The sequence below is a fragment of the Apium graveolens genome, chromosome 4 (genome assembly GCF_009905375.1).
Source record: "Apium graveolens cultivar Ventura chromosome 4, ASM990537v1, whole genome shotgun sequence".
Taxonomy (NCBI): domain Eukaryota; kingdom Viridiplantae; phylum Streptophyta; class Magnoliopsida; order Apiales; family Apiaceae; genus Apium; species Apium graveolens.
In genome coordinates this window covers 276892491-276915326 of record NC_133650.1, presented here as the reverse complement: position 1 = coordinate 276915326, position 22836 = coordinate 276892491, and the positions used below count along the sequence as shown (strand labels likewise).

Sequence of the window (22836 nt, the reverse complement as noted above, 5' to 3'; positions counted from 1 at the left end):
ATAATACCTATGCTAGAGATAAGCGGTATTTGCGTATACCCTTAGTATAGGGGATCAAAAGGTGAACTTTTTCTAAAACCGGGAGGCGAGGCTCCCGAGTATAATATATATTTATATATAAATATATTGATATAGTTTTTAAAACTATTAATCGAATAAAGTTTATTCGATAACTTTATTTTATTTAATGAATATTATTACGAATATTCATTCGAGGGCTTATGACTTCTTTATTTTATTAAATGAATATTATTTTGAATATTCATTCGAGGACTTATAACTCCTTTTATTTTATTATTTGAATATTATTTGAATATTCATTCGAGGGCTTATGACTCTTTTATATTATTTATTGAATATTATTCGAATATTCATTCTATGGCTTATGACTCCTTTATTTTATTTAATGAATATTATTACGAATATTCATTCAAGGGCTTATGACTTCTTTATTTTATTAAATGAATATTATTTTGAATATTCATTTGAGGACTTATGACTCCTTTTATTTTATTATTTGAATATTATTTGAATATTCATTCGAGGGCTTATGACTCTTTTATATTATTTGAATATTCATTCGAGGGCTTATGACTCAGTTTATATTATTTAATGAATATTATTTGAATATTCATTTGAGGATCTATGACTCCGATTATTTGCTGAGATATTCTTTATTTTATTAAAGAATAAGGTGTCGATAATCAAACTTATCTTTGATTATTCAAATAAAGATAGTACTTTCGTATAAGTATATCTTTGGTTATTTAATACTCATTTCAAGTATAAGTTTTAAAACTTTTACTTCAATTATTTTTTTATAAAGATTATTCTTTATGAGAATATTATTTAAATAATAATATTCAGATATTTTCTAATATATTGGGACTGATTTATTTCATTAAATCAGCATTACTCCAAATACTCTTTAAAGTGTTTTCGAGTCTTTAAAATAATTTTTAAAAGTTAGAGCGGATCCCAAAACTCATTTTTATATTTAAGATCTTCCTTTTAAAGGGGATTTAAATACTCGTTCAAAACTTGAGGGATCCGGCTCAGTGGTGTATTTTACATTCGCAACGAGGTTGATGTTTTGAGAAAACATCTTGATTACTTGCCCATCGTTCGGGAAGTAAGTTCATCTATTTGAGTCGGCATAAGCAACATGGGCTCAGTGGGCGTCCATGAAAGTGTAAGTGGCTCAGTGGGAGTCCATCAAATGCGTAAGTGGCTGAGTGGCAGTCCAGCATAAGGTCCTATTGCGGCCAGGGTGATGACCAGTGGGGAATTCGTCCATCTACTAGTAGAAAAGGTTACTTATTGGTATCTTTGCCTGATCAGCAAGATATCGGGTTTATGCCAAGGTTTTCTCCGTTCCAAATTCATTGGATATTGCAACTCTGTTTATAATTTTCATAACAGAGGTTTTCAAGGAGTGTATGAAATGTATATATATAGGTGTATATATATATCTGGATTTAATGAAGTATCTCGTAACTTCATTATTTATAATGATATTCAAAGATTGAATCTATTCAAATCTTGTCTTGTAGTCTCATCTATGTGATGAACTTTTGAACTGATTATAACTTGAACGGTGGTAGTTCAAGTAATATTTGGAAAATATATAAGTATATTGGGGTATCTTGTAACTTCATATTTTCAACTTATATCTAGTTAATGATTATCTTATGCATATCAAAGATTTTCAGAAAAACGTTGAGACAAGGATAGATATATGAGATCACCTTGCAACGATATTTTTATACAATTATAAACTGGAACTCTGTGTATATTATGCATGGAAGAGGACTTCCAAGATTTTGAAAAGTATATATGTATATACTGAATATTTTGCGACTTCATCGCATTAAGATATCAAACTTGGTTCATTTCTTTTGACCAAGACTTTCATGAGTACTATGAGAAGGCTCATATATTGTTAATCATTATACATATTATTTTGGTGGGCTTACTGCTCACCCTTGCTTTCTTCTTTCATCACACAACAACAGATAGAAAAGATGAACAGGACCAAGCTCCCGATTCGCAAGCGGTAAGAAAACGTTCCGCAGTCTTCTGAAAGCGTTGATGCCCCCGTAGCTGAGGTAGGAGCTACCAATAGGCTAGGTTTTCAACTATTGATGAACCAGACTTATGTATAATATGAATTGTAATAATGGCAAGGAATATGTAAATTTATTCAGAACCTTTTTAAGGTGTAACGGTTTATAATTGTGGAATATAAGTACTTGTGTTATTTTTTGAGTTTTCATCTCTGAGACTATAACTTGTGGTGTGTGTGTTTATTTTGGGGTCACAGTACAGAGTAGTTGATTATTTATTAAGATTGGGTGTTATTAAGGGAAATGGAACTCGTGACAACCCGGATCCCCGACCCCGGATTTGGGGGTGTTACAGAAGTGGTATCAGAGCTAAGTGTTATAAACCTCAGAGATGATGTGACGTTAAGATAATAAGTTCACTAAGATAATAAGAACTCTTGCCAAGTTCCTAGTCGGGCTACCTAACGTAGTACTGACAGTTAAAACCCTTATGGGAACCCTTATAAATATAGTGATAGGAGCGTAGTTCGTTATCGTATATGGTAACGGGACTCCGAACCCTGAGGTTGAGGAGCAACAACGCGATGATATTTTATTACTTATTGGAGATCAGATTATGGATCCGATAGAGCATCCTAACGCGGGATCGGATGATGTTCATGTTGAGGATGTTGTCCTAGAAGGGATAGTTGCTGAGGAGGATCCCATGGAGGATCTTGACAAGAATGAATAAAGGACCACTGATGAATTGATGACCATGGTTAGGTCGACTACCAGAGGTAGAATTGGTCGGTCACTATCGGAGGTTAGTTCGAGTTTGTAAAGATAGTAGCCCCCTTTAACGCGGCTTACTCGTAAGACTGAGAAGTTTGAATGGACAGAGAAATACGAGAACAACTTTCAAGAACTGAAGCAAAGATTGGTGACGACCCCTATGATGGCGTTGCCGGATGGAAAAGGAGATTTTGTGATGTGTAGTGACGCTTTGCATAAGGAATTAGGGTGCTTCTTATACAGCACAACAAGGTAATCGCGTACGCATCAAGACAATTAAGGGAATATAAAATTCGATATCCCCACCCATGAGCTTGGGCTCGTGGTAATAGTTTTGCCCTAAATATTGGAGGCACTACTTGTATGGAGAGAAGTACGAGATTTACACAAGCCATAAGTGCTCTAGTGCATTTTCACGCAGAAAGAGCTCAACATGCGCCAAATGAGGTGGTTAGAGATAATCAAGGATTACGATTATGAGATTCTTTATCATTCGGGGAAAGCCAATGTGGTGGCTGATGCCCTTAGTAAAAAGGAGAGACTCAAGATGATAATATCTTTGAGAGAGTTTATAAGAGATTTTGAGAAAATGGAAATAGAAGTGAAGGTAACCGGAGCCGGTACCGAAAAGCTGTTTGAGATTGCAAGACAGACCGAATTATTGGAAAAGAACATATTGTGCCAGAAAAAGTGATGAATGAAGGCAGAGAGCCAAAAAAATAGATATGAGATTAATACCGAGAAAGATGATAAGGGAATAATGAGGTATTCCTATAGAATTTGGGTTCCAAATGTTTAAGAGCTTAAAGATGAGATCCTAGATGAAAGTCATAGTTCAAGGAATAAGATTTAGGGCAAACCCTGAATGTGATAGTCAGGGAGGACGCCATCAAGATAGAAGGAACCCATAACATAATGAAGTGGAAAATGAGGATTTTAACGTATAAGATAACCCCAAGTATGGGAGAAGGATGAAACATTTCATACTGAGAAAATAGAAGTCGAGCAAGATAAGGAGACCCGAGACGGTACTCCTATATGGAAATTCATGGACCTGTCTAAACAGAACTTATACTTTTATTCCCAACCACCACCTTAAGGAAACAATGCGGTAGGAAATCCTTTCATGACCTTTAAGTCGCTAAGCTCTCAGAGTTCCAAGGAACAGTTTGACCCAGTCGAGGCAAGAGCCTGACTAAAGGAAATATAGGAATTATTTGAGATTCTAAATGATTGACGAAGCACAAAAGACTGTTTTTATCACTTACCCCCGTAAGAGAGAGGCCACCCGTTGGTGACAGGCCAAGAAAGGCACAGAGCCAGAGGTTATAATAAACTGATTAAAGTTCAGACAATTGTTTTCAGGAAAGTACTTCCCAAGGTTATGGAGGTAGTGTAAAAGCTTTAGAGCCAGAACAAAAGCGGACGAGTATGATGAATTATGAATCTAAGTTGTAAAAGTTGTCAAGATTCGTTCTGAGGACACGAATCCAGAATGACGGGATGTTTGAAATCAATGCTTATGTTGTGTTGGTTCATGTAATGGTTGTAATGGAAACGAAAATAAAAGACTGAAAAGGGAAGGAGTATAAAGGGATATAAAGGAAATAAAGTTGAGAAGTGATAAGGGAGTTAGGTATGGGAAACCCTAAGAAACCCTTACAATAAATATAGAGAAGTGTGTCATCATCAGCGCGATGGTGACTGATCATGAGATAAATTCAAGGTTTGAAGGTGTAAGCGATACGTATAGTTAATTCCCTTGAAGTTGACAGTATTCGATGAAACTTTGAGATAGATCGATTGATTAATAAGGAAACGCGGATGGACGGAGGAGTCAAGAAAGTAAAAAATTAGGAAAATTGGATGAAGGAAGTGACCTTCAAGAATATGAAGTGTAAGACCGGTGGCTTGATACCCAAAAAGGGAGACGCCAGGTATGAAAGATATCCCAACATTGAGATGACTGTTGAGATAAACAACAAAAATAAATAAGGAATTATTAAGAAGAAGTTCACGTTGAACACGACCAATATCTTCCAGAACATCCTTGTTATCGTTACCCAATTTAGGCAATAAAAGCGGATAACCATTGTTATCTTTTGGAGGCCATATTGATTGACCTCATTTTGAATACAGATGTTATTGTGAAATTTAGCATATACTATCGAGGTGGGAATGGTTAAATAAGACACCCTTATCAGGGATATATGACTTGATTATCCATGGAAGGATGCATGTACCTTTTAAAGGTGGAATTAAGGATAGAACATCGGTAACTTAAAATAAATCCTAGGGGAATGCATAAAGGTTGGCATTTCACCCTTAATAGGGATAGTATGAGTTTTGACAGTATGAATTGGAAAGGATTAAGGTAATAACAACCTTTAAGAATCAGTGGAGAAATTCTTCAGAAGTATATAGACAATGATTCTGGTATTAATAAATGGTATCTTGATATGCCCTGTATCTAGGGAATACAGGAGGAACGATTCAAGGATAACCTTATAGGTTTTACAAGGAGAAAGGTAATATTCAAAATTCTCAAGAATAGAAATGTTGATAAAGGAAATATGACGTAATTATAATGATGCCAAGTGGGGCACGTGTTAAACCACGAGAAAGTATGGATCGGACCAGTAAAGGTCGAAATTGTTCAGGGCAATTAGGGCCTAGGATAAAAGATGTTCTAAGTATGATTGAGAGTCCGTCGTGACAGTGATTAACCTCTAAAGACTGAGCCAATAACTTATGGAAAAATGGTGATATTTTTTTTTTACTCATCAGATTTTAAGGAAAACATCTTCACAAAATCAGTGATTGAAATAAGGTAGAAAATTTATTTGGAGGTGGTTAAAATGACATTGACTGTAAGGAAATTTTACTATCAGGAAAGGCCAAAGAGGTGGCCGACACTTTAAAGGTAAGAGGATAATTATAGGCGCTTGTGCCAAAGGAATACAGTGATGATGGTTAAAGCTGTGAAGGTTGTATTATGGTTTGGAAGATTGACATTCCTTCTGATGACTGTGCAATACTCAACCGTAATAGTAGTTGGGTAAAGGTTTAATTCGTGTAATCGCCATTAGCGGGCTATCTATCTTAGAAGGTCCTATCTTGAGAATAAGCCAGGACCATATTTTAAAAAGGACCAAACAAACCTTTGAGTTAAGTCTTCTATTGAAGGCATATGATTAAGAATGGTATTAACCTGCTATCGGTGCTTTGATTGAAACTCTTCTGCAATTTTATATGCTTCATGTCATGTATGTATGTCAGGATCAGGAGTGTTCTTCATGAATTATGAATGGTGATTATGTTAACTCCTTAGAAGAATTCTATACTACATGTATGGACTCCGTATGGTTAGATATTAAGATTTTATGGAAAGTGAATGACGACAGTAGGTCAGTGGTGGACCATAGTAATGCAGCAATGATTCTGCGAGTAATGAACTGATTACAACCGTGAGAGTTGTATTGGAATGGATGTTGAGATTGAGTACCACTAATCTTGTCATGTTGACGTATAAGTTATCTTTGATAGAAAAACTAGGTCGATTATTTACCTATTGAATATTTATTCCTTCTTAGGAATAGAGGTATTACTATACGAAGAAGATTGCGGTGCAAGCATAGAATTCTAGTAACGATGATGTCTAGAATGAGATCCCAGATTCGATTTTCGATGTCGAGGGAGTTTCAAAGGTGATTGTGTATAAGCTCGAGGAAGAGCATGGGTCCATAGAATGATGGACGGAATAGCAAAAATATTTAGGCATGTGAAATACGATGCTATAATACTTGATGTTGATATATATACATATATGTTTTGTTCTCCTATGACAAACCTCTATAGTTCAGAGGTAGATTCCAAGCCAGATATTTTATGGCAATAAATTTTTTTTTTACGAATATACAATTCTCTTCAGTTCGTTCTTTTCTCTTCTTTTCATTTCATATAAACTGAGAAGAACAACCCTTCCAGAAGGGGAGGTATTGCCGAATGACTATCTATCTGTGTGATAGAAGTTGAGTAGGATACCATCTATTGTTTAATTGCTTGTCAAGTACTAAAGGCTGGCCACCTTCTGTACTAACTATGCAATAGAACAAGTGTTCATGATCATAGTGATCTCTCAATAAATTCTTTTACTTTTATACGAAGGACCAAGCTTTCAAAGATGGAGGCAGCTAGAGATGAAGTGGTACCAAGTAAGATGGTATTCCGATTCTAACGCGTCCGTGATACTAAGGTTGACGCGATTATTAAGAGGTTATAAAACTCTAGCGAGTAAAGGTATATCTAGAATAGTATCATGTACGGAAGATAGTAACGATTACGAACTGGAAAAGAATGGGTATTGAGAAGCAAAATCTATAGTGCTAGAAGCTATGATGAAATTCTGTGCAATAGACTTGAAAGAAATTGGAATGATCACTTAACACGGATTGAGTTTTCTTACGACAATAGATCATATGTCATTATCGAGATGTCGCCTTATGAGATCCTTGAGGGAAGACAATGTCGATCTCCCTTATGTTATGATGAAGTTGTAGAGCGCAAGATGCTCAGACCAGCAGTGGTCCAAAGGACCAAGGATATAATAGATCTAATCAAAAGACGACTGGTAGTAGCCCAAGATGGACATAAAAAGTATGCTGATTTGACAATGAAAGGACAAGGAGTATGAAGTAGGGGACCTAGTGTTGTGAAAGATATCCCCTTGGAAAGCCTTGGAAAGGATTGATGAGGTTCGGAAAGAAAGAAAAGCTAAGTCCACGATTTGTTGGACCCTTGGAGATATTAAGACGTATTGGGAAGTTAGCATATGAGCTAGCCCTATCCCCGAACCTGTAGCAAGTTCATAACATGTTTCACATATCAATATTAAGAAAGTGTAATCCGGATGCCAGACAAATAAGGGCATATGAGCACATAGACATGCAACCAGGCGTAACCTATATGGAGCAACCAGGAAGGGTTATAATTGGAAAGGGATTAAGTGCTTAGGAGTAGGGTTATCAAACTAGACCAAGTTTGGTGGTAGAACCACCATGTGGGAAAAATTGACTTGGGAGTTAGAAAATACAATGCTAGAAAAGTATCCCAGCGGTTTTCTATCTGATTCCGGGACGGAATCCTTTTAAGGAGGGGAGACTGTAATAACCCCAATTTTTGGAATTTTTAAAACACGGATGAATAGTAACTTTTGCTGACAATGCTGATTAAGGAAAATTATCAGACCACGTTATATAGGAGTACTGTTATGGAAATTCTAAGATCGTATTAGTATTCCATAAATTAAATGAGTGTATGTAAAGGTCATTAGAATTCGGATCCGGACACTTTGATTTTTTTCGAAAATCCACCAGATACCGAAAGAATTGAGTATAAGGTAACATGATTAAAAGGATTTAAATTCAAGGGTTATAAGAGAGGATCATAAAAGGAATATAAAATATTGAGAAAGGTTAAGGGGAACCCAAGTAATAAGATCCCGGATATGATCCCTCAAACGATCAACGAGAATGAATAATAAACGAGTCGTAAAGCAATTAAACGACTAAGGATCAAGCTTGGGCAAGTAGCTAGGGGATTAGCAAGGATAATACAAGTATTAAAGCACCTAATTAACAAAGATTAAGCTTAATGAAAAGGTTCCACCATAAGAAGAGGACAAGTGGCAAGAGTGATGCAAGTGGTGACATAGGCTTGCTTACATCACTTTCCACTAACTAACCAAGAGTTAGCCAAACAAATATCCACCTACCATTCCATTTACACCACAAAATAAGTCAACACAAGCAAGCTTTTTTCTCCCCCATTTTCATTGCTCTCGGCCAAAACAGAACCAGCACATTAAAACTGCTGTATCTCCTTCATTTCTCACTCAAATGTTGTGTTCTATAGCTCGTTGGAAAGGTATTGAGATGGCCTACAACTCTTGTTCACAAGTCTCATCCAAATAATCATGGTAAGACCCTCATTTTTACAGTTCTTTAAATCGGACTTTTAGAAACTTCAAAGCCTAACTTTGTGTTCTTGATTTCTTTGGAAAGATCAAGCTTGTAGGAGGCTCCATAAGGCTTCCTAGTAACTTTCCACCCTCCAAGAAAGGTATAAATCTTCACACACTTTAGTAATAAGTTTGAATGTTGAATTTTGGAGATGGTTTGGATGGATGAGTAGTAATTTGAATGATAAGCATGATTCGAGCTTAATTGTTAAGTAGTTTAGTTGAATTTGGAGATGTTATAATATATGATTGGATTGAGATCCTTGAGCTTATTATGACTGAAATCAGTAGCATTGATGTGTATCTTGAGTTGTTGTTGATTGGTAGTTGGATTGATATGATTTAGAATGGTAAAAAATTTGGAAATCGCGTAAACATCGCCGTCGTAATGTCCGATTTACTTTAGACTGCTTTTGTTCATAACATTAGGACCCGAGAACTCCCTTCTAGGTTCTGACCATTGCCATTTTTAGATAGTTCATGTTACGAGCTTCGTTTTGATATATGGTTCGTTTGATTCCGATGTACGGTTTAGGAGAAACGGCCGTTTTAAGTAACGACGTTTCACGAACGAAACATTACCCCTCGCCTTACTTTGAAACATTGGTTAAAGACCTTAAATGACTAATTGGAGTATGAAACATTTATGTAAAGTGTAATAGGAAGTTGGTAAGACACTCGCGAAGGAATCGCCTTAAAACTCGTAATGGTTAATTTATTAAAAATAGTGGAGCCGAGGGTACTCGAGCGACTTAAGAGAATCAGTAAGCGCAAAGCGAGCGTTAGAGTCTAATTTGGTTAAAGTATAGATTTACAAGTGACTTCGGTTTAATTCCAACTTATATGTTGTTTATAGGTTACCAGACTCGTCCCGAGCCATTTGTAACCCCCAGTCGCTCAGGCAAGTTTTCTACCCGTTATACTGTTGTTGTGATGTATATGTGTATATGCATGATCTTGTGATAAATGCATATTTGTTATTAGCAAATTCTTGCGATATATTGTAGCATGTGATATGGTACATATGCATGCATGTTTCGTATTCTTGATTTATATATCTGTTGGTTCAAATGCTTATTCGTTGTATAATACCTATGCTAGAGATAAGCGGTATTTGCGTATACCCTTAGTATAGGGGATCAAAAGGTGAACTTTTTCTAAAACCGGGAGGCGAGGCTCCCGAGTATAATATATATTTATATATATATATATATTGATATAGTTTTTAAAACTATTAATCGAATAAGGTTTATTCGATAACTTTATTTTATTTAATGAATATTATTACGAATATTCATTCGAGGGCTTATGACTTCTTTATTTTATTAAATGAATATTATTTTGAATATTCATTCGAGGACTTATAACTCCTTTTATTTTATTATTTGAATATTATTTGAATATTCATTCGAGGGCTTATGACTCTTTTATATTATTTATTGAATATTATTCGAATATTCATTCGAGGGCTTATGACTCCTTTATTTTATTTAATGAATATTATTACGAATATTCATTCGAGGGCTTATGACTTCTTTATTTTATTAAATAAATATTATTTTGAATATTCATTCGAGGACTTATGACTCCTTTTATTTTATTATTTGAATATTATTTGAATATTCATTCGAGGGCTTATGACTCTTTTATATTATTTATTGAATATTATTTGAATATTCATTCGAGGGCTTATGACTCAGTTTATATTATTTAATGAATATTATTTGAATATTCATTTGAGGATCTATGACTCCGATTATTTGCTGAGATATTCTTTATTTTATTAAAGAATAAGGTGTCGATAATCAAACTTATCTTTGATTATTCAAATAAAGATAGTACTTTCGTATAAGTATATCTTTGGTTATTTAATACTCATTTCAAGTATAAGTTTTAAAACTTCTACTTCAATTATTTTTTTATAAAGATTATTCTTTATGGGAATATTATTTAAATAATAATATTCAGATATTTTCTAATATATTGGGACTGATTTATTTCATTAAATCAGCATTACTCCAAACACTCTTTAAAGTGTTTTCGAGTCTTCAAAATGATTTTTAAAAGTTAGAGCGGATCCCAAAACTCATTTTTATATTTAAGATCTTCCTTTTAAAGGGGATTTAAATACTCGTTCAAAACTTGAGGGATCCGGCTCAGTGGTGTATTTTACATTCGCAACGAGGTTGCTGTTTTGAGAAAACATCTTGATTACTTGCCCATCGTTCGGGAAGTAAGTTCATCTATTTGAGTCGGCATAAGCAACATGGGCTCAGTGGGCGTCCATGAAAGTGTAAGTGGCTCAGTGGGAGTCCATCAAATGCGTAAGTGGCTGAGTGGCAGTCCAGCATAAGGTCCTATTGCGGCCAGGGTGATGACCAGTGGGGAATTCGTCCATCTACTAGTAGAAAAGGTTACTTATTGGTATCTTTGCCTGATCAGCAAGATATCGGGTTTATGCCAAGGTTTTCTCCTTTCCAAATTCATTGGATATTGCAACTCTGTTTATAATTTTCATAACAGAGGTTTTCAAGGAGTGTATGAAATGTATATATATAGGTGTATATATATATCGGGATTTAATGAAGTATCTCGTAACTTCATTATTTATAATGATATTCAAAGATTGAATCTATTCAAATCTTGTCTTGTAGTCTCATCTATGTGATGAACTTTTGAACTGATTATAACTTGAACGGTGGTAGTTCAAGTAATATTTGGAAAATATATAAGTATATTGGGGTATCTTGTAACTTCATATTTTCAACTTATATCTAGTTAATGATTATCTTATGCATATCAAAGATTTTCAGAAAAACGTTGAGACAAGGATAGATATATGAGATCACCTTGCAACGATATTTTTATACAATTATAAACTGGAACTCTGTGTATATTATGCATGGAAGAGGACTTCCAAGATTTTGAAAAGTATATATGTATATATACTGAATATTTTGCGACTTCATCGTATTAAGATATCAAACTTGGTTCATTTCTTTTGACCAAGACTTTCATGAGTACTATGAGAAGGCTCATATATTGTTAATCATTATACATATTATTTTGGTGGGCTTACTGCTCACCCTTGCTTTCTTCTTTCATCACACAACAACAGATAGAAAAGATGAACAGGACCAAGCTCCCGATTCGCAAGCGGTTAGAAAACGTTCCGCAGTCTTCTGAAAGCGTTGATGCCCCCGTAGCTGAGGTAGGAGCTACCAATAGGCTAGGTTTTCAACTATTGATGAACCAGACTTATGTATAATATGAATTATAATAATGGCAAGGAATATGTAAATTTATTCAGAACCTTTTTAAGGTGTAACGGTTTATAATTGTGGAATATAAGGACTTGTGTTATTTTTTGAGTGTTCATCTCTGAGACTATAACTTGTGGTGTGTGTGTTTATTGTGGGGTCACAGTACAGAGTAGTTGATTATTTATTAAGATTGGGTGTTATTAAGGGAAATGGAACTCGTGACAACCCGGATCCCCGACCCCGGATTTGGGGGTGTTACACTTGTTAATTGACTATCGGTCTATATATTCGGTGATTACTTGTTTATAGCCTAACTTTCGATCCGTTAATCGGATTTGGGTGAAACGAAGGGTAGATAGAAATGTATGTCGAATAGAATCGTATGAGTTAAATATTGATAGATATTTATAATGCCTAGCAGAGTAAGCAAGGCATAAGAAAGGGAAGCAGGTGATCAGAAAATAGAATTGACATGTAGAAAATACATCAAGTAATCAGAGAATAGAAGCGAGGCATAAGAAAAGCAGACGAGTGATTATTGAATGGAGTCAGTAGATAAGTACAAGTGAAGTTGAAATCGATTATGATAAGGCAAGTACTTCTAAACCTTTCTCGAGATATATTGCAAATATTTCTAAATTCTCTTGTGACATATTGTTAATACTCAAAATAGCTCTGTTTTATATTGGAAATACTTTGAATCCTTCAGCCTTGAACCTGAGCCACATCATTTGATCTTGAGCTGTAAGCCTTATTCTTTGTGAACCATTTCTGGTTGATTTACCAAATATTAAACCACACATATATGATACCACTCCACAAATATATAAGCATCACATACCAAACACTGGAACAAAATTGTTTTAAACATGCAGAAACTTTTATACTTAACCATACCTTGTGACATCAAAGTATTGAAACCCTGTAAAAAGATTATTCATCTAATACCCGATTGTCCTGCAGACTGGAGGCCACTTCTTTCATGTACTTTGACATACCCTTTCAGTAACCATGAATTTTACCATGCTTTTATACAAAAGTTTTATTGTTATTGATTATGATTAGGTTTTATTGAATTCTGTTGTTTATCATATTGAACTGCTTTAAAATTGGATAGTTTTCTTTGTGTAGACCAGATTCGTGGTCAGACCATATCAATGGTCAAGTTAGGCCAATGTGTGCCTTGGATCCAGTAGTTAGAGCAATGCTGTGTGCTTTGCTCGGGGTTAGTGCGTGACTGATCAGCAGCCTAACCTTGGTTTTAAAAACTTAAAATAAATATCCAATTCTATTGGTTGTTTAACAAGAAACTTGATTCCTTTGAATCATCCTGTTTATTATTGTTTAACCTCACTGAATAATGATATGACTTGCTGAGCTAGTTAGCTCACTCTTACAAATCTTTTTATGTATGCTATAGTTACAAAGGATACAGTTGATAGCGAGGTTTTACAGTTCAATGTTCGAGCTAGGATTCCAGATTATGATTGATCGAGCTAGCAGGAGCTTATTGCAGTAGTGAGATAGTAAGGTTGTAAGAATAATTTCATATCAGTTATAAATTAAATTAGTTGGGATTTGGTACGTTGTAATAAAAGTTAAGGTTGTGGCTTGTTTTCATACTTTAACCTGTTGCGATCCGTGGTTATGTAAAGCAGGGTCATTGCAAATAATATTTTATATTCAGGTTTATATATTAGGTATGTGTTGTGGACCCCAAACTTCTGACCCGGGTTTAGAGGGCGCCACAATATTCCCATAAGGATGATCTTTTTAAATATAATCGAAGTAGAAGTTTTAAAACTTATACTTGAAATGAATATTAATTAACCAAAGATATACTTATACGAAAGTATTATCTTTATTTGAATAATCAAAAGTAAGTTTGATTATCGACACATTATTCTTTAATAAAATAAAGAATATTATTTAATAAATAAGCGGAGTCATAAGTCCTCGAATGAATATTAAAAAAATAATATTCATTAAATAAAATAAACGGAGTCATATGTCCTCGAATGAATATTCAAAATAATATGCATTAATATGAATAAACGGAGTCATAAGCCCTTGAATGAATATTCAAAATAATATTCATTAATAAAAATAAAGTTATCGAATAAACCTTATTCGATTAAAAGTTTTGAAAACTACATCTATATATATATATAAATATATATAATATACACGGGAATATCAACTCCCGGTTTTAGAAAATATTCACCTTTGGGTCCCCTATACTAAGGGTATACGTAATTACTGCTTATCTCTAGCATAGGTATTATGAAACTAATAAACCTTTGAATCAACAGATATATATCAAGATTACGAAACAGACATGCATATATACCATATCACATGCTCCAATATATTACAAGATTTGCTAATTAACCATCATGCATTTATCACAAGATAATGCATATACATATGTATACATCACAACAACAGTATAACGGGTAGAAAACTTGCCTGAGCGACTGGGGGTGATAAATGGCTTGGGACGAGTCTGGTAACCTATAAATAACATATAAGTTGGAATTAAACCAAAGTCGCTTATGAATCTATACTTTAACAAATTAGACCCTAACGTTCGCTTTTGCGCTTAACGATTCTCTTAAGTCGCTCGAGTACCCTCGACTCCACCATTTTTAATAAATTAACCATTAAGGGTTTTAAGGCAATTCTTTCGCGAGTGCTTTACCAACTGCATAATACACTACACATAAATGTTTCATACTCCAATTAGTCCTTTAAGGTCTTTAACCTATGTTTCAAAGTAAGGCGAGTGGTAATGGTTCGTTCACGAAACGCCGTTACTTAAAACAGTCGTTTCTCCTAAACCGTACATCGGATTCAAGCGAACCACATATCAAAAAAAAGCTCGTAACATGAAATATCTAATCATGGCAATGGTCCTGATATTAAGAATAAAAATAGTCTAAAGTAAATCGGGCATTACGATGGCTATGTTTACGCGATTACCAAATTTTATCCTACTCCAAATCAACCACAAATCAATCACAATTCAACCATACAACCAAAATCCATCCATACATCACTACAACAGCCCCAACACCTCAAGTTTTCCAATTTATATTATTCTCAAACATGAACTAAAACTACTCTTAAGTTCATTAACTAATAACCAAGATTTACAACTCCATAAACATCACAAAACCAACTAATCTCTACATATTCAATCACCATGCTTCTCATGAACTATCCTACTCATAATAAGCTCTTAATATTAAATAACAATGCTAGGTTAAGAGATTATACCTTCCTTGGTGAGTAAGAGTAACTAAGGAGCTTGGAATCACCCTTGAAAGTCCTTACCAAAGCTTAATCTAACCAAAAACACAAGATCAAACAATTTAAATTTCTTGAAAACACTATTCAATCTCTTCTTAAATGATTTATTGAAAGAGATTGTGAAGGAATTTGGAGCTTAAACTCCTAGGGTAGCCATAACTAATCATAAGGAACCTTGGATAATTACCTTGCAATTTAACAATGGTTGGATCTTGGATTTTGAAATTTTTCTCTTTGAAAAACAAGAAAAGCCGAGAGCTTCTCTTGAATAATGAGAGTCAACTTTGTTTTTGTGTTTTTTGATTTTTTTGGCTTGGTTGATCCACTTTTGTTTTGGTTTATTACCTTTTAACCATGGTGAATTTTGTGTGGTTTATAATCAACCAACCTTCCTTCCTTTTTGGTCATGCTTAGGTCATCATTTTTATGTCATCTTCCCATGCTTGTCCTCTTCTTATTGGTTTGATGACATCATCCTCACTAACCTCTTTGATTAGCTCCTAATTACTGGGCTAATGACCGCTGATTTGTTATACGGTTCGCTTAACTTTTGTTTTCGTTTATCGTTTGAGGGATCATACCCGAGATCTTATTACTTGGGTTCCCTTAACCTTTCTCAATACATTATATTCCTTTTATGATCCCCTCTTATAATCCTTGAATTTAAATCCTTTTTATCATGTTCCCTTATACTCAATTCTTTCGGCATCTAGTGGATTTTCGGGGAAAAATCAAAGTGTTCCAATTTGGATTTTGACGATCTTTACATACACTTATATTCCATATAAAGTACTAATAAGATCTCAGAATAACAATAGAAGAACCCCTACATAGTGTGGCATGGAAAGTTTTCTTATTCAGCATAATCAGCAAAATACTATTCATAAGGGTTACTAAAAGTTTAAAAAGTTTGGGGTTATTACAGTCTCCCCTCCTTAAAAGTATTCTGTCCCGGAATCAGGAAAAATGAATAGGGATACTTTCTTAGCATTGCACTTTCTAACTCTCAAGTCAATCTTCCCACATTGTGGTTCTACCATCAAACTCTGACTAGTTTGATAGCCCTTCTCCCAAGCACTTGTCCGTTTTCAATCTATAACCTTTCCCGGTTGCTGCATATAGGTTACATCTGGTTGCATGTCTATGCGCTCATATGCCCCTATTTGTCTGGCATCCGAATTATACTTCCTTAACATTGATACGTAGAACACATTATGAATTTGCTACAGGTTTGGGGGTAGGGCTAGCTCATATGCTAACTTCCCAATACATCTTAATACCTCAAAGGGTCCAACAATTCGAGGGCTTAGCTTTCCTTTCTTTTGGAACCTCATCCATCCTTTCCCAGGGAATACCTATAACAACACTAGGTCCCCTACTTCCTATCCTTTGTCCTTTCGTGTCAAATCAACATACTTCTTATGTCCATCTCGGGCTACTACCAGCCGTCCTCTGGTTAGATCTATTATATCCTTGGTCCTTTGGACCACCGCTGGTCCGAGCATCTTGCGCTCTGCAACCTTCATCCTAACATAAGGGAGATCGACATTGTCTTTCCTCAAGGATCTCATAAGGCGATACCTCGATACTGACATACGATCGATTATCGTGAGAAAACTTAATCCGCGTTAAGTGATCATTCCAAATTCTTTCAAGTCTATTGCACCGACTCTCATCATAGCTTCTAGCATTATAGCTTTTGCTTCTCAATACCCATTCTTTTCCAGTTCATAGTCGTTACTATCTTCCGTACATAATACTATACTGGTTACACTTTTGCTCGTTAGCGTTCTATAACCTTTTAATAATCACGTGAACCTTAGTATCACGAACGTGTTAGAATCAGAATACCACCGTACTGATACTACTTCCTTTCTAGCTGATTCTATCTTCGAAAGCTTGATCCATCATATAGAAGTAAAGGAATTTATTGAGAGATCACTATAATCATGAACACTTGTTATATTACATAGTTAGTACAGAAGGTGGCCAGCCTTTAGTACTTGACAAGAAATTAAACAATAGATGGTATCCTACTAGGCTTCTATCACACAGATAGATAGTCATTCGGCAATACCTCCCCTTCTGGAAGGGTTGTTCTTCTCAGCTTATATGAAATGAAAAGGAGAGAAAAGAACGAATTGAAGAGAATTGTATATTTATAAAATATACTACCACAAAATATCTGGCTTGGAATCTACCTCTGAACTATAGAGGTTTGTCATAGGAGAGCAAATCATATACGTATATATATCAACATTAAGTATTATCACATCGTATTTCACATGCTTAAAGATTTTTTGCTATTCCGTCCATCATTCTACGGACCCATGCTCTTCCTCAAGCTTATACACAATCACCTTTGAAACTCCCTCGACATCAAAAATCGAATCTGGGATCTCATTCTATACATCATCATTACTAGAATTCTATGCTTGCACTGCAATCTTCCTCGTATAGTAATACGACTCTCTATTGATAAGAAGGAATAAGTATTCAATAGGTAGATAATATACTTAATTAGTCTATCAATGATAACTTATACACCACCACGACCCGATTAGTGGTACTCACTCTCAACATCCATTCCAATACAACTCTCACGATTGTAAGTAATCGGCTCATTACTCGCAGAATCATTCCTGCATTACTATGGTCCACCGTTGACCTACTGTAGTCATTCATTTTCCATGAAATCTTAATAGCTAACCATACGGAGTCCATACATATCGTATCGAATTCTTCTAAGGAGGTAACATAATCACCATTCATGATTCGTGAAGAACATTCCTGATGCTGACGTACATACATGACATGAAGCAGATAAAATTGCAGAAGAGTTTTAATTAAAGCAACGATAGCAGGCTAATACCATTATTAACCATATTTCTTTACTGGGAGACATGAAGCTCAAAGGTTCATTTAGTCCTTTCGTAACATGCTCCTGGCTTATCTCAAGATAGGACTTTCTAAGATAGAAAGCCCGCTCACGGCGATTACACGAATTAAACCTTTACCAAACTATTATTACGGTTGGGTATTGCACAATCATCAGAAGGAATGTTAATCTTCCACACCATAATACTACCTTCACGGAATTAACCATTATCACTGTATTCCTCTGGCACGAGCACCGATAATTGTCCTCTTACACTTAAAGTGTTGGCCACCTCTTTGGCCTTTCTTGATAGTAAAATATCCTTACAATCAATGTCATTTTAACCACCTCCCACTAAATTTTCTACCTCATTTCAATCACTGCTTATGTGAAAATGCTTCTCTTAAGTCCTGGTGAGAAAAAAAAATCACCATTTTTCCATAAGTCATTGCCTTAGTCTTTAGATGTGAACATTGCCACGACTGACTCTCGATCATACTTAGGACGTCTCTTATCTTGGGTCCTTCTTGTTTTCACCAATCTCGACCCTCATTGGATCGATCTATACTTTCTTATGGTTCAACACGTGCCCCACCTGGCATTATTATAATTACGTCATATTTCCTTCATCAAAATTTCTATTCTTGAGAACTTTGAATATTACCTTTCTCCTTGTAAAACCTCTAAGGTTATCCTTAAATCCTTCATCAGGTACACCCTAGGCACAGGGCATATCAAGATACCATTTACTAATACCAGAATCATTGTCTATATACTTCTGAAAAATTTCTCTACTGATCCTTAAAGGTTGTTGTTACCTTAATCCTTTCCAATTCATATTGTCAAAACTCATGATGTCCCTATTAAGGGTGAAATGACATCCTTTATGCATCCCCCATGGTTCATCTTAAGTTATCGTAGTTATATCCTTAATTCCACCTTTAAAAAGGTACTTGCATCCTTCCATGGATAAATCAGGTCATATATCTTTGATAGATTATCTTATTCAATTATTCCCACCTCGATAGTCTATCCCAATTTCACAATAGCATCCTTATTCAAACTGAGGTCAACCCTTATGGCCTTCAAAAGATAACAATGGTTACCCTCTTTTCTTTCCTAATTTGGTAATGACAACAAGGATGTTCTGGAAGATATTGGTCATGTTCAACGTGAACTTCTTTTTACTAAATCCTCATTTACTTTTGTTGTTTATCTCAATAGTCATCTCAATATTGAGATATCTTCTATACTTGGTGTCTCCCTTTTTGGGTATCAATTGACATGCGTTACTTACATTTCACATTCTTGAAGGTCACTTCCTTCATCCAATTTTCCTAATTTCTTACTTTCTTGTCTCCTCAGTCTATCCACGTCTCATTATTTATCCTTCGAACTATCTCAAGGTTTCCTCGAATCCTCCCAACTTACAGGGGATAAAATATATGTATCTCTTATGCCTTCAACCATCAACTTTAACTTATGGTGAATCACCCTCATCCTGATGAATACATATTTTTCTATTTCTATTGTTACGAGTCTTTAGGGTTTCCTCATACCCAACTCCCTTATCATTCCTCAAACTCTATTGTCTTTATTTTCCTTTCCACTTCAGTTTCTTTTTATTTTCCTTTCTCTTATCATTATTTCATGAACCAACACAACATAAGCATTGATTTCAAACATCCCGTCATTCTGGATTCGTGTCGTCGGAACGAATCTTGACAACTTTTACAACTTAGATTCATAATTCATCATACTCGTCTGCCTTTGTTCAGGCTCTAAAGCTTTTACACTATCTCCATAACCTTGGGAAGTACTTTCCTGAAAACAATTGACTGAACTTAAATTAGTTTATTATAATCTCTTGCTCCGTGCCTTCCTTGGCCTTTCACCAGCGGGTGGCCTCTCTCTTAGGAGGGTAAGTGACAAAAATAGTCTTTTGTGATTCGTCAATCATTTAGAATCTCAAATGATTCCTCTATTTCCTTTAGCCAGGCTCTTGCCTCGACTGGGTCAGCTATTTCCTTGGAACTCTGAGAGCTTAGCGACTTAAAGGTCCTGAAAGAATTTCACACAATATTGTTTCCTCAAGGTGGTGGTTAGGGGTAAAAGTATAAGTTTTGTTTTAGGCAGGTCCATGGATTGCCCAATAGGAGTACCATCCTGGTTCTTCCTATCTTGCTCGACTTCTGTTTTCTCAGTCTAAATATTTCTTCCTACTCCCCATAATTGGGGTCATCTTTTAATTTAAAATCCTCATTTTCCACTTCATTATATTCTGGGTTCCTTATATCTTAATTGCGACCTCCCTGGTTATCACATTAAAGGTTTGCCCCTAATCTTATTCCTCGTGGGGCATATTACTTGGAAAAAAAAAATTTGAGAATCTCTGGATATTTGTCTTACTTACTTTGCTTAAGTCTTTCCCTTGTTCAGTCCTTGCATGATTGCAAATTATGAATTCTCAAGTTCTATAAACTTCATGACACTCTCTTAAGTGTTAATAGTGCAATTAACAATATGAACTTATCACAAACAAACTGATCTGAACTGAAAGGAACAAATATATACATAACCATTTGTTCGAGGTACAATAACTGAACACATGAAAGAGAATTACATCATTTGATCTGATCGCTTCTATCCCAAAAGTACTACCATAGATAATCATCTAGTCATCAAAACTAATCATTCATAACTTAGGCTAATCCTCCAAAAGCGGTGCTACATGAAACCCTTGTCTGATCGCTCTGGCTCTGCACACTATCATGGATCAAGAAATGCGAGCACGCATGACATCCCTAACCTGCTCCATCACAGAGGTGATGAGGTCTAAGATAGTCGCAAGTAGAGCTGGATTAACCTGACCCTCAAGATGGCCTCTAGCTGTAATTCAGGTGGTAGCCTCAATCCTGTCCATGCTATGAGCTAATCCTGCCGGAAGTACCCCGCCCTCAATTCTTGGTGCAGTAAGTCGGTCCAACAGATCACTTCTAACATTACGGGCCTCAGACAGGCCACCCAAAGTCATATGATAATTAACGATAAGAGAAGCCTGAGTAGTAGCATCTAGCAGTCCATGGGGTGCAGGTGGTGCAGACCCAGGAGATCCAAATGGATAACCTAGCACGATATCAGGTGATAATGGTGCAGGAGATAAAGGTGGCATTTCCTCAGTAGGTGCTGGGCTCTGTACAGGGGAGGGAACAGGAATTGGTGGAACCTCATGGATGTCTACAGGAACCTCTGGAAGAGGGTCTGATACTGGTATAACCGGTGCCATGGAAGGCCCCACTTCTTCTGCCTCCATTATCCTCTGTGCCCTTGGTAACTCTTCATCCTCTAGTGCCACCCTCACGGCCATTCTAGCTCTGGTAGTCGCCTTGACGAGATCCTCTCTTTATTCCCGTCAGGACCCTCCACGAGATCATCCTCAGCAACAATCCCTTCTGGGATAACATCCTCAACTGCAACATTCCCAACATGAATCTCATCCGGTCCCTCGCTAGGGTACTCTATCGGATTCACAATTTGATCCCCCACATGTAATAAAACATCCTGATGCTGATGCTCCTGAACCTCAGGGTTCGGTGCCCCACTGCCCTATATGATAACGAACTATGTTACTACCATGATATTTATAAGGGTTCCCATTAGGGTTTTAACTGTCAGTACTACATTAGGTAGCCCGACTATGAACTTGGAAATAGTTCTTATTATCTTAGTGAACTTATTATTTTAACGTCACATCATCTCTGAGGTTTATAACGCTTGACTCTGATACCATTTCTGTAACACCCCCAAATTCGGGGTCGGGGATCCGGGTTGCACAAGTTCCATTTCCCTTAATAATACTTAATCTTAATAATCAACCAACTACTGCGTACTGTGACCCCACAATATACACACACACCACAAGTTATAGTCTCAGAGATGAATACCCAAAAATAACACAAGTCATTTTATTCCACAATTATAAACCATTACACCTTAAAAGGGTTTCTGAATAAATTTACATATTCTTTGCCATTATTACAATTCATAAAGATACATAAGTCTGGTACATCAAAAGTTGAAAACCTATCCTATTGGTAGCTCCTACCTCAGCTACGGCGGCATCAACGCTTCCAGAAAATTGCGGAACGTTTCCTAACCGCTTGCGAATTGGGAGATTGGTCCTATTCATCCTTTATATCTGTTGTTGTGTGATGAAAGAAGAAATCAAGGGTGAGCAACAAGCCCACCGAAATAATATGCATAATAATTAACAATATATGAGAATTCTCATAGTACTCATGAAAGTCTTGGTCAAGAAGAAATGAACCAAGTTTAACCTCTTAATGCGACGAAGTCGCAAAATATTCAGTATATATACTTATATACTTTTCAAAATCTTTGAAATCTTCTGCCATGTATAATATACACAGAGTTCCAGTTTATAACTGTATAAAAATATCGTTGCAAGGTGATCTCATATATCTAACCTTGTCTCAACATTTTTCTGAAAATCTTTGTCATGCA

General features: G+C 35.7%; 1 long non-coding RNA gene across 1 annotated transcript; it reads left to right on the top strand.

Annotated features, from left to right (window-relative positions):
• Positions 1–8537: 8537 nt before the first annotated feature.
• On the top strand, positions 8538–13860 carry LOC141717166 (uncharacterized). Its single transcript, XR_012573543.1, has 3 exons — positions 8538–8817; positions 8903–8960; positions 13543–13860. It is a non-coding gene; the product is annotated as an uncharacterized LOC141717166 (long non-coding RNA).
• Positions 13861–22836: the final 8976 nt, after the last annotated feature.